Below are 10,000 nucleotides of genomic sequence, written 5' to 3' on the forward strand. Positions count from 1 at the left end.
ACACCCTCTCTCTCTCTCTCTCTCTCTCTCTCTCTCTCTCTCTCTCTCTCTCTCGAGTATTCAAGCTAATTACCACGATACTAAAGTCGATACGAGAGCAGAATTATGGCAACAAAAAGAAAAGAGAAAAAAAGGAAAAAGAAAATTTAAAAAAAAAACAAAAAAACTGGAAATACGACCGTTTTAGAGAAAGAACATCGTATTTTGTATCTGATCGATATCGGTAAGGTATCTTATTATTAAAGAAGACATCGTTTGCATAATTAAGGAGAAAAGGGACAAAACAAAGAACATTAAACCGCGATGGCCATTTAGATAAAAATTTCACGAAGAACTTTTCCAAGCTACTTTGTCTTATAACGGGTTAGAATCCCTTCTTTTCCCTTTCCTTTCTCCTCCTTTAGTTCTCTCTTTTTCATAGTCTGAGCCAAGCGGCTTCCATCTCTATCCGCAGCTTCTTTCCGCCTTCTCGTCGGTGCATTTACCCGGCAAAGCGAATTTCCCGCCGAAAAGTCCTTCCTCGATAAGAGATACTCCACCCTCCTGTCTTTCGCCTTTCACACGAGAAAAACAGAGAGAAAGAGAGAGAAAGAAAGAGAAAGAAAGTGAGAAAGAGAAAGAGAAAGAGAGAGAATGGGAAAGAGAAAGATAGTGTCTCTCGCCTCTCTCAGAGAATACTTCCACCAGCAACTATCTCCTTCCCTTTCTAACACACTATCAGAACTGTCACTTGTCTCTTTTTCCATCCTTTTCTCTCTTATTCTCTCTATTCCTTTTCGCGATTCCATCTCCAAGCGAAACGCCGAATCGAAAATTGATTGCTCGGCCCCGAGCAATACTCAGCAAAGGTACAAGTCCAGACGGGAATTGCAGAAAACCCAATCGCGAAAGCTTGTTTCTTGGACCGTGGATCCTTTCTCTTTCTCTTTCTCTTTCTCTCTTTCTTTGAAAAAGAAACATAGAGGCAATTTCATCGGCTCTTCGAGCAATGAAAGACCAGATAGGATAAAGACGATACAAACGGATATCCAGCGACATCGATTATGATTTTTCTTTTTGTCGTGATGAGGAAGAAGAGCAAACGTAAAAAAGAAAAAAAAAAGGAATTTATCAAAGTGTACGATCAACGATGCACGTAGAGTGACGTAGGTAACGACGTAGGTAATCGAATCTATTGTCATGTTTCTTTTTTCGTTATGAAATGTGATGATAAGAATCGATAAACGAATCGAACGTAGAACGGTCGAGTTCGTTTTCCTAGATAACGAGTTCGCTTAATGGCTGCCGAGGAGTTTGCGACAGTTCGTAATCTAGCAATGTATTCTCTGCGCGCGTCTCTTTCTCTCTGTCTAACTCTTCTCGTAAGTGTAAGAGACAATTTATTGACCAAAGTCAGAGAAATGTAACGACCGTTCTCTTCGAGGACGCTTCGACCTCGAGCACGTACCCTTAGTTTCCTCGCGAAAGATGAATGAGTTTATACCACGTTATCTTCCTCGAGAAATAATTCGCTCAGGTAAAGGTCGCCCGGATCAGACAGCTTTTATCACGTATCAAAGAGAACCACTGACACTCTTCTAAGTAGGTTTTATCATTAGTAACTGCAGTGTTTTCAGTCTTTGAAAAGCAGCTGTAGATAAAACAGAATGGAATGTGTGTGTGTGTGTGTGTACGTCTGTCTGTCTGTAAGAAGATTAAGCTTGGTCAAGCTCGAACAAGCTCACCACAAATACAAGATGATCATTATCGATTTAAATGTCAGGTCGAATTTAAATTCCCTGGAGGTAGAATCAAAGGGAACAGAAATCGAAAAAGCTAAAGTCAAGATAAATAGATAGATAGATAAATAGATAGATATAATATATACGATATCCTACACCCTTAAGAATTCACCTCTATATTCCTTTCATCATAATAAACCGTTGCTAATTCACTTTGGACACAATTACCACGGCTCGACGAGTTTCCTCAAGACACTCGCTCCCCTTTAGACACCCCTCTTCTCCTCCGTTTGTCTCATCACAAGAAGAAGAGACTATACTACTACTACCGTTAAGACTGTGATTCGAAGGATAATTTTCGTGCACGAGCGAACACACAATGTCACGGGTTGTATCGCATAAATTGTCCTTCTTGTCTCTATTCACGTTTGCTTCTCGAGTTAGCTTCACCTTCGTTACCACACGATTCCCTCTTCTGATTCTCTTCTTCTTCCCCTTTTTCCCTTTTACTCCAATCAGAAAGCTTTCGTCTCAGAGAACACGACCACCGTAACCAACACGGAAACGATCGGCAAGTACTAGAAACCTCTTACAGTTTCACATGTAAGCACTGAGAATGGCACGGAACAGTTTCTCCTTCTGCTTGGTAGCATCGTGGAACTTGGACAAGACTTCGGATCGAATTACCCACGCTCGAAGGATATCATGGTAATTGTGAGAAGTTACACCACCCACGAATACCCACCGTTACCTATCCCGAAGCCTTGTCAAGCTTCGAACCTTGTATGTATAGTATAGACGACGAGAGAGAGAGAGAGAGAGAGAGAGAGAGAGAGAGAGAGAGAGAGAGAGAGAAAGAGAGAAAAGAGAGAGAGAGAGAGAGAGAGAGAGAGAATGGTCCAACCTTCGACGAAATTCAACTTAATTGTCGGTTACTGGGCTAAGATGTACAATGTCGCTGATCCCGCCTACTGTCCGATCTTATCTCTGATTCTGGAAACTTGAATCTGCATACGTCGATGAGTTCTGTAACCTCCGGTCAATTTACGTGAGTTTCTACGATGAAAGGGAATGGAAATGTAGTCGTATGTAATTCCACGAATACATGCGCTAAACATAGATATATATGTATAATATCTATATCTATATGTAGATTATATAAGGCATGTAAATTGCATAAAGTATACGTGTATGTAAATTGTATGAAGCATATGTGTATCACAGGTATCGAAATAAAAAATCTATTTCCTAGCTATACATATATACATACATATGTATATATATATATATATATATGCAAAATATACATTCTATTCTGTTTATTTTATTAAATTCGATAAAATATGAGTGTACAATCATTTGGTTCTCTAAAGAGTCATCAATTGAGTTTTTATAGCGAACATCAGATTAGATAAAATTTTTCAAAATAAACATTGCGAAAGATTTGTTCATTTTTTCGAAGACCTCTGGTATCAATCTCGGAATCGTGTAACCCCAATTACGACACGTTTCGAGAGTAATCCAAGATATCCATCTATTTGGATCATTTGGAAGGCGAAGGATGCACGACGTCTTCGTCGAAGAAAAGTAAGTACTTTTCCATTTAAATGCAAAGTCGAAGAAAGTAATGAGAATTCGCCGGCCGGAAAGCGTCTTTCTTTCGCAAACACGCGAAGGCAGCCGGATGATCGAACTTTCGACAAACTTTTGGCACGGACAAAGTGGGAAAAGGAACTTTTCAGAGCTGACGTCTGTATATACGAGGAGACGGCAATCTATTTTTTCCTCTTTTACTATTTTTTTTTTTTTTTTTTTTTTTTTTTAATATTTTTTTCCTCTAGGTATTCCAAACGCAACGAACGTTTATGACAGGTGAAACCTCCGTCGATCTTTCGAAAAGACGAAGAAGATTCCCCTTCAATTTTTACCACGTTACTATACGCATATATCTGCACTCGCGAGAAACAATAAGTTTCAACTATAAACAGATATAATAGACAGAGAAAATAAAGCCGATCTATACAGTATGCACTCCATTCGTCTCGTAGAAAATAATTCGTATCTCGAAACTTGTCAAGGATCAAATAAGTTCACGTAACGATCTCGCGAACTCCTATTACGAATACTTGCTTTGACATAAACTTCTTCGGAGTTATCATCTAATGCCCTGCGAGATGAATTCGATATTTTAAAATTAAATACGAGGAGAGCAAAACTCAGAAATTAATTCCATTAATAAATATATAGAACGAACCATGAATATTTTAATATCGAAAAATTAATTCGTACTTGTCGAAACGATCTGTCAAATAAACGCACCATAAAATCACCGTCACCGTTTTGTTAACAGTTTAAAAACGAACGTATCGGGTAGTCTCGATCTTTGAGCTGATCGTCGATAAAGGAGAGTTTCGAATAGGGATAAACGTGGGGGGTCTAAGCAAGGTTGAACATTTGTCGAAGCGCGAAAAAGCAAGAACGAGCTCCTCGTTGAAAAACTTTGTGAAATATTGAGAGCCTTCTGAAAGACTTCCAATGTTCGGATGTGTCTGTCTCCCGCGGTCTTTTTCTACCTTCCTCTCTTCTTTTCCTTACCTCTATCTTCTCTCGTTTCTTCCTTTTTACTCGCACCAACACACGTGTCACGCTTTTCTTCCTATCTCCAAGTACGACGACTTACACGTAGGACTAGGAAGGAAAGAAAGATCGTAATACCGAAAGCCGTGTGTCTTTTTCTCGCGGTCTTCATCCCTTACCTCCACTCTTTTTTTCAATTCTTTCTTTCTTCTTCCTTCTCCTTGAATCTTCCATCTCTTTCTATCTCTCTCTTTCGATGTTTCAACTCTCTTCGCGTTTTTTACACGACTTGACCTCCATTCTCCGATCGCTATTTCGTCTCTTTTGCTTTCCCCTTCTTTATCTAACCGGAATCTTACAATAAGGCACACGTGACAAACTTTATGCGTGCCGATAGGATCTCGTAAAATATATAAAAAGGTCTAGTCCCTTTCTTGTTACTAACACGTAGGACTATAGTATGATCGAGAGGAATCATCCACGTTGCATTATTAAATCTCGAAGAAACCTATTCTGGTTATCCCTTTTTCTTTCTCTTTTCCTGTATTATATCGACTTGAATCGACTTCGATTCGAAAAGTTTCACGAGTCAGGGATATCTCAGTGAGGAAAAATAATACGTACTTTCGAGAGGTAATATCGAGAAAATCGTAGTTACCAAGGATCCTTTTGGAATTCGTTAAAAAAAAAAAAAATGAAAAAAAAACGAAAAAAGAATTTTCTATAATCGTATTGTAGTATCGAATTTGAGAGGTAGGATTTAGTTTGGAAAAAGAAAAACCTGAACGACAAGAAGATTCGATTCCCATTATCCAACATATACACGTACACGCACACGTATGTACTATCAACCCCTCTATTTTTCTACCCCCGAAAATATAAAGCCCTTTCACACATAGCACTTATCAAGTTTAAATTCTCGATGAAGGGGACGTTTCGTCGATCAACGAGATCAAGTATTATTCGAAAGAGAAAGAGACAGAGACAGAGACAGAGAGAGAGAGAGAGAGAGAGAGAGAGAGAGAGAGAGAGAAAGAGAGAGAAAAAAAGCTTTTGGCACGCGTCTGACTAAGAGTATTTTCGTTTACACACTAAATAAATGCACGGAGTAGAAAGAAGATCGAATTCTCTGTGTAAGTAAAATCCGATCACGTAAGAAATCGAAAGGGTTGTCGGGCCATCGAAACTACAAATTGACGATATCGAGGTTCCATTGTGTTTTCCTTCGCCATAAAACAAGATCGAAGATCTTCGCTCTCTCTCTCTCTCTCTCTCTCTCTCTCTCTCTCTCTCTCTCTCTCTCTTTCTCTCTTTCTCATTCACTCACTTACTCACTCATACGTATCAAAGTAACTTCATTGTATTTTATAGTAAGCGCCTTCTCTGCTGGATCTGTTATCACACCTTCTCGGAGCTTCATAAAGGATCCAGTCTGAATTCCAATGCTCAGAATCTACCCAGAGGGAAAAGGCCGAGGCGTGACGAGTTTCGAAAGCACGCAAACACGTTGATCCATCTCCATGTTTCAAAGTGCAAAGGATTATATAGTATATCTTTGGTGTCCGTTATATAGGCACGTATGTACACGGACATGCCGTTGGATGATAATGAATCTATATCTTTAATATCAGATTCCACTTATCTGTAGTTATTCTTTACTATTCTCAATTTCTTTTTCTGTCATCGTAAAGAAAGAAATGTGTGAATGGATTCAATGTAAAGGGGAGAAGTGAATAAAAAAATTGAAAAACTAGCTACGCTTCCATGAGTATCTATAAACCAAACCAGATGTAGAGAAAGGGAAAGAGGGAGAGTGAGAGTGAGAGAGAGAGAGAGAGAGAGAAAGAGAATGACTAGAAGTTGCTCGTGGAATACAAAATTTTAAGCGTCATCTCGAATATAAATCTCGTCTATAAATCCCAGACTCTACTTTCTCTCTCTCTCTCTCTCTCTCTCTCTCTCTCTCTCTCTCTCTCTTTCCCTTTCTATCTCTCTCTTACTGCCGCGGACACTTTCGGAATACGAGTTACAACAATGGTAACGCCTTATCATTCTCCCTTACTTGAGCCGAGCTAGCCTTCTTGAGAAAAAGATTTGGAAGGAAAGAGTGAAAGAGAAAAAGTAGTAGAAGAAGAGAAAGGAAAAGAGAAGGATAGACGAACATTAAGTTCGCCTCAAATCCGCTCCGTTAATTCTTACCATGTTACTTCGTTACTCAAAGAAGAGAAAAGGAAAGAGAAGAAAAAAAAAAAAGAGAAAAAGACAAAAAAAAGAGAGAGAGAAAAAGAAAGAAGATGGAAAAACAAGGCTCTCTCGCACTTCTACTGGCAGTCTTGAAGAAAAGCAATTCCTTCTGCTTTTCGGACATAATTTCGGTTAGGATAAACGTGACCAGTTTGCGAAATAAGCATCACAGAAAGATAGGGTCCGTTCCTTTCCAGAATGAAAGAAAAAACGATAGAAGAAGGATGGCGTACGATATCTGCACTTGACTGCTCCCGTGACTAGACGACATAAAACGAGTTCACCGAGCTCTGTTTGTCGACGTTCATCGCTTTGAAAATGAAAGGGGTCTACGATTCGTCGATGGTCTGCTTGCAGCCGTGCGTAAAAATACGAATCGGTAAAAGGACCGAGAGACATGGGGGACGATATAAATATTCAAATCGTGCCAAACGCGACAAAGACAATTCTTTTTTCGTGATATCTTCTTTTCTTTTTCTTTTTTCTTTTTCTTTTTTCTTTTTCTTTTTTCTTTTTCTTTTTTCTTTTTCTTTCTTCTATTTCCTTTTTTTACTTTCCTCCTGCTTAATATTTCGTCTCTCTTCCTTCTCTATTCCTTGTTCTCGAGAATGTTGAATCATTTCGTAAATTTTACAACGTTCCTTTTACTCGTTTCGCAACGATTTAATATCACGATTATTTTCTCCTATCTCTTCCCTCTTTTTCTTTTTTCTTTTTTTCTCTTCTTCTTCTTCTTCTTCTTCTTCTTCTTCCTCTTCTTTCTTTTTCTTTCATAATCTATAGGGACAGATTTATTAAGGTCCATTGTTTAAGATGAGCATATAAAGCCTTGTAATACAGTATCATAACATTTCTATCTATATTCAAGTTAGAATTTTTTTTCTCATCGCTCATGTAATTCTTCCTTTGTGAGAAAGAGTATTTTCCTGCAACGAACGCTCGAAAAGAAAAAAGAAAGTGTTAAGAGATCGTTTTCGTTTCGCTCGCTAAATCGTTTCAGTTGATCTAACGAGAAAAGAAGGCCGAGATAAAGGATAGAGATAGAAATAGAGAAACTGCGTGGAAGGTAGGAACACAGAAAATGAAATATACTGGTGAAACCCGGCGGAATTATTTACTCAGGAAAATAGCGTCTGCACGACTTGTAGTTGCAGAACATAGTTCTCGCGTTCTGTTCGCTACTTCCGTTGAATTTGGATACGTAGTCGTAGAAGAGAGAGAGAGAGAGAGAGAGAGAGAGAGAGAGAGAGAGAGAGAGAGAAAGAGAGAAAGAAAGAGAACATGTTCTACCGAACGCATTTTCACCGCACTCGGAGAATGTATTCGAAGAGAGTAGAATTAACGCGAAAAGCAAAAACCGAAGGGAAAGGAAAGTAATAGAAAAATCGTTCAGTAGTTCATAAAAGATGAAAGAGTATGTATGAATTTCATATTTCAAATAAATTAAACAAAAAAAATGAAAGAGAGAGAGAGAGAGAGAGAGAGAGAGAGAGAAATAAACGTCGGAGATAAGTATAATAATACGTAAAAATAGAAGAACAAAAATTAGACGAAAATGAGAAGAGTGTTCGTATTTGAAAAGGGCATTTAATTTAAAACAGGAAATTTTCAATGGTTATTTCCATGAGGAAGAACGCATCCCGCCGACCCTTTGCGTCCTTCAAACGAATTCCAACGTGGCGGAATGCCGCGCGTGCGGCGACGTGCTGCGGAATTCCTCGAGCACTCGCGGCACCCCTTACAAAGCGGCTCGCGTAACGTGATACGTTCCTACTCTTCCTCTCTCTCTCTCTCTCTCTCACACACTCTCTCTGCTCTTTCTCTCTCTCTCTCTCTCTCTCTCTCTCTCTCTCTCTCTCTCGTTCCTGTTGGTCCAACATTCTCCTTCTACAGACGGCGTATTGTCAGAGGAGTGTATGTACACGTAGTCCCGGGTTGCGCAACGCCCGTTCCGATAATGGCTGTGCTTTGCATACTGGCCGCTTTGCCACTGCTTGACGATACGATTCACGAATCGATGTAATTAAAGCTCGATTGTGTATCGATAGAACGAGTCTACGTATAACGAAAAGAAAGAGAAGAAAGATAGATGGTGATGCGTTTCTCTATTGCAAAGCTATAGATATTTTCAACGAGTCAACGTATAAGGACAAAAAGACTTCAACGATGTAAAAAGGAAAAGGAGAAAGAAAAAGTGATTCATCTCTCGTGTCTTTTATTACCATGATTACCGTTTTCCTTTTAGCTCGTTTATTTGCAGAATCCTTCGCTTGAGTCGTTAGATATAATGTAATTTAATTAGATCATATTTCATGGTCTTTTTATTATTTATTGTTACTATTTTTATTCCATTCTATTTCCCTTGCTCTAGTTTCAAATTTATTCCCTTTTCTCTGTAGTAGGCTTATCCCTTGGAAATAAATTTTACTCTTCTTTCTCTCTCTCTCTCTCTCTCTCTCTCTCTCTCTCTCTCTCTCTCTCTCTCTCTTTCTCTCTCATATCTCTTCTCGTGGATTAATCAACGACGGGCTGAAGGTAAATGGCGTAGGACTTGCCCGAGGAATCCCAAGTCGCGAGATCTCGCGTGAATTCCACGATACGAGACATCCCTTCCTTCTCTCTCTCTCTCTCTCTCTCTCTCTCTCTCTCTCTCTCTCTCTCTTTCTACCCGCGAGACAGCGTGATTTATATTCGACAGGGTCTCGGGATTCGATCGAAACACGACGACGCGTATCGGCCAGAAACTTACAACCTACTGATGGAGTAGCGACGTACTGCCAAGTATTTCCAATAAGGAGAACTCTACTCTCCGAGCAGCATGCCTTGAAGCATCTTAAGAGGACCGAGAATGTGAGTGAACAAGAAAGAGAGAGAGAGAAAGATAGATAGAAGAGATGAGAGTGTCTGAGACACTTTTCTGCAATGCCGTCGAGACTTCTACCATTATCGGCGTTCTATCGTTAATGCGCCAGTTCCTCGACCAGTCTCTCCCATAAAGTTAATGCTTACCCCTTACCTCTCCTCTCTCTCTAACTCTCTCTCTCTCTCTCTCTCTCTCTCTCTCTCTCTCTCTCTCACTCTCCCCATCTCTTTTTCTCTTACTTTCACCAATACATACAACTTCCATCGTGCAAACTTTTCTCATTCTCAATGACTACAGTGTCAAATAATCGACGGAATACATTTACGAGGCAACAGCTAATCATTTCCCAAGGAATCATCGTTAATTTTAATACGAAGCAAACGAGAAGTTTAAAGAATCTGATAACGAATCTTTCTTTCTACATCGTCGTTTTAAAAACTCGACTCGACTCGAACGACGGACAAATTGGCATTGTGATCAGTCTCAGAAATAAGTCTAGAAAAGTTGAGGATTAAAGTTCGTAAGAATCTCTAATTTTCAACGTTTCTTTTCGACGAAATCAAAATTTTAAAGATAGTCAACCGTACGCGTTCTT

The 10,000-nt window shown here is 39.3% G+C and overlaps 1 protein-coding gene across 1 annotated transcript in view; it reads right to left on the minus strand.

Annotated features, from left to right (window-relative positions):
• Positions 1–10,000, minus strand: part of LOC122627359 (complexin) — a 233,540-nt gene that overhangs the window by 198,961 nt on the left and 24,579 nt on the right. The gene's annotated exons all lie outside the window — the stretch shown is intronic.

This window comes from Vespula pensylvanica, chromosome 2 (genome assembly GCF_014466175.1).
Source record: "Vespula pensylvanica isolate Volc-1 chromosome 2, ASM1446617v1, whole genome shotgun sequence".
NCBI lineage: Eukaryota > Metazoa > Arthropoda > Insecta > Hymenoptera > Vespidae > Vespula > Vespula pensylvanica.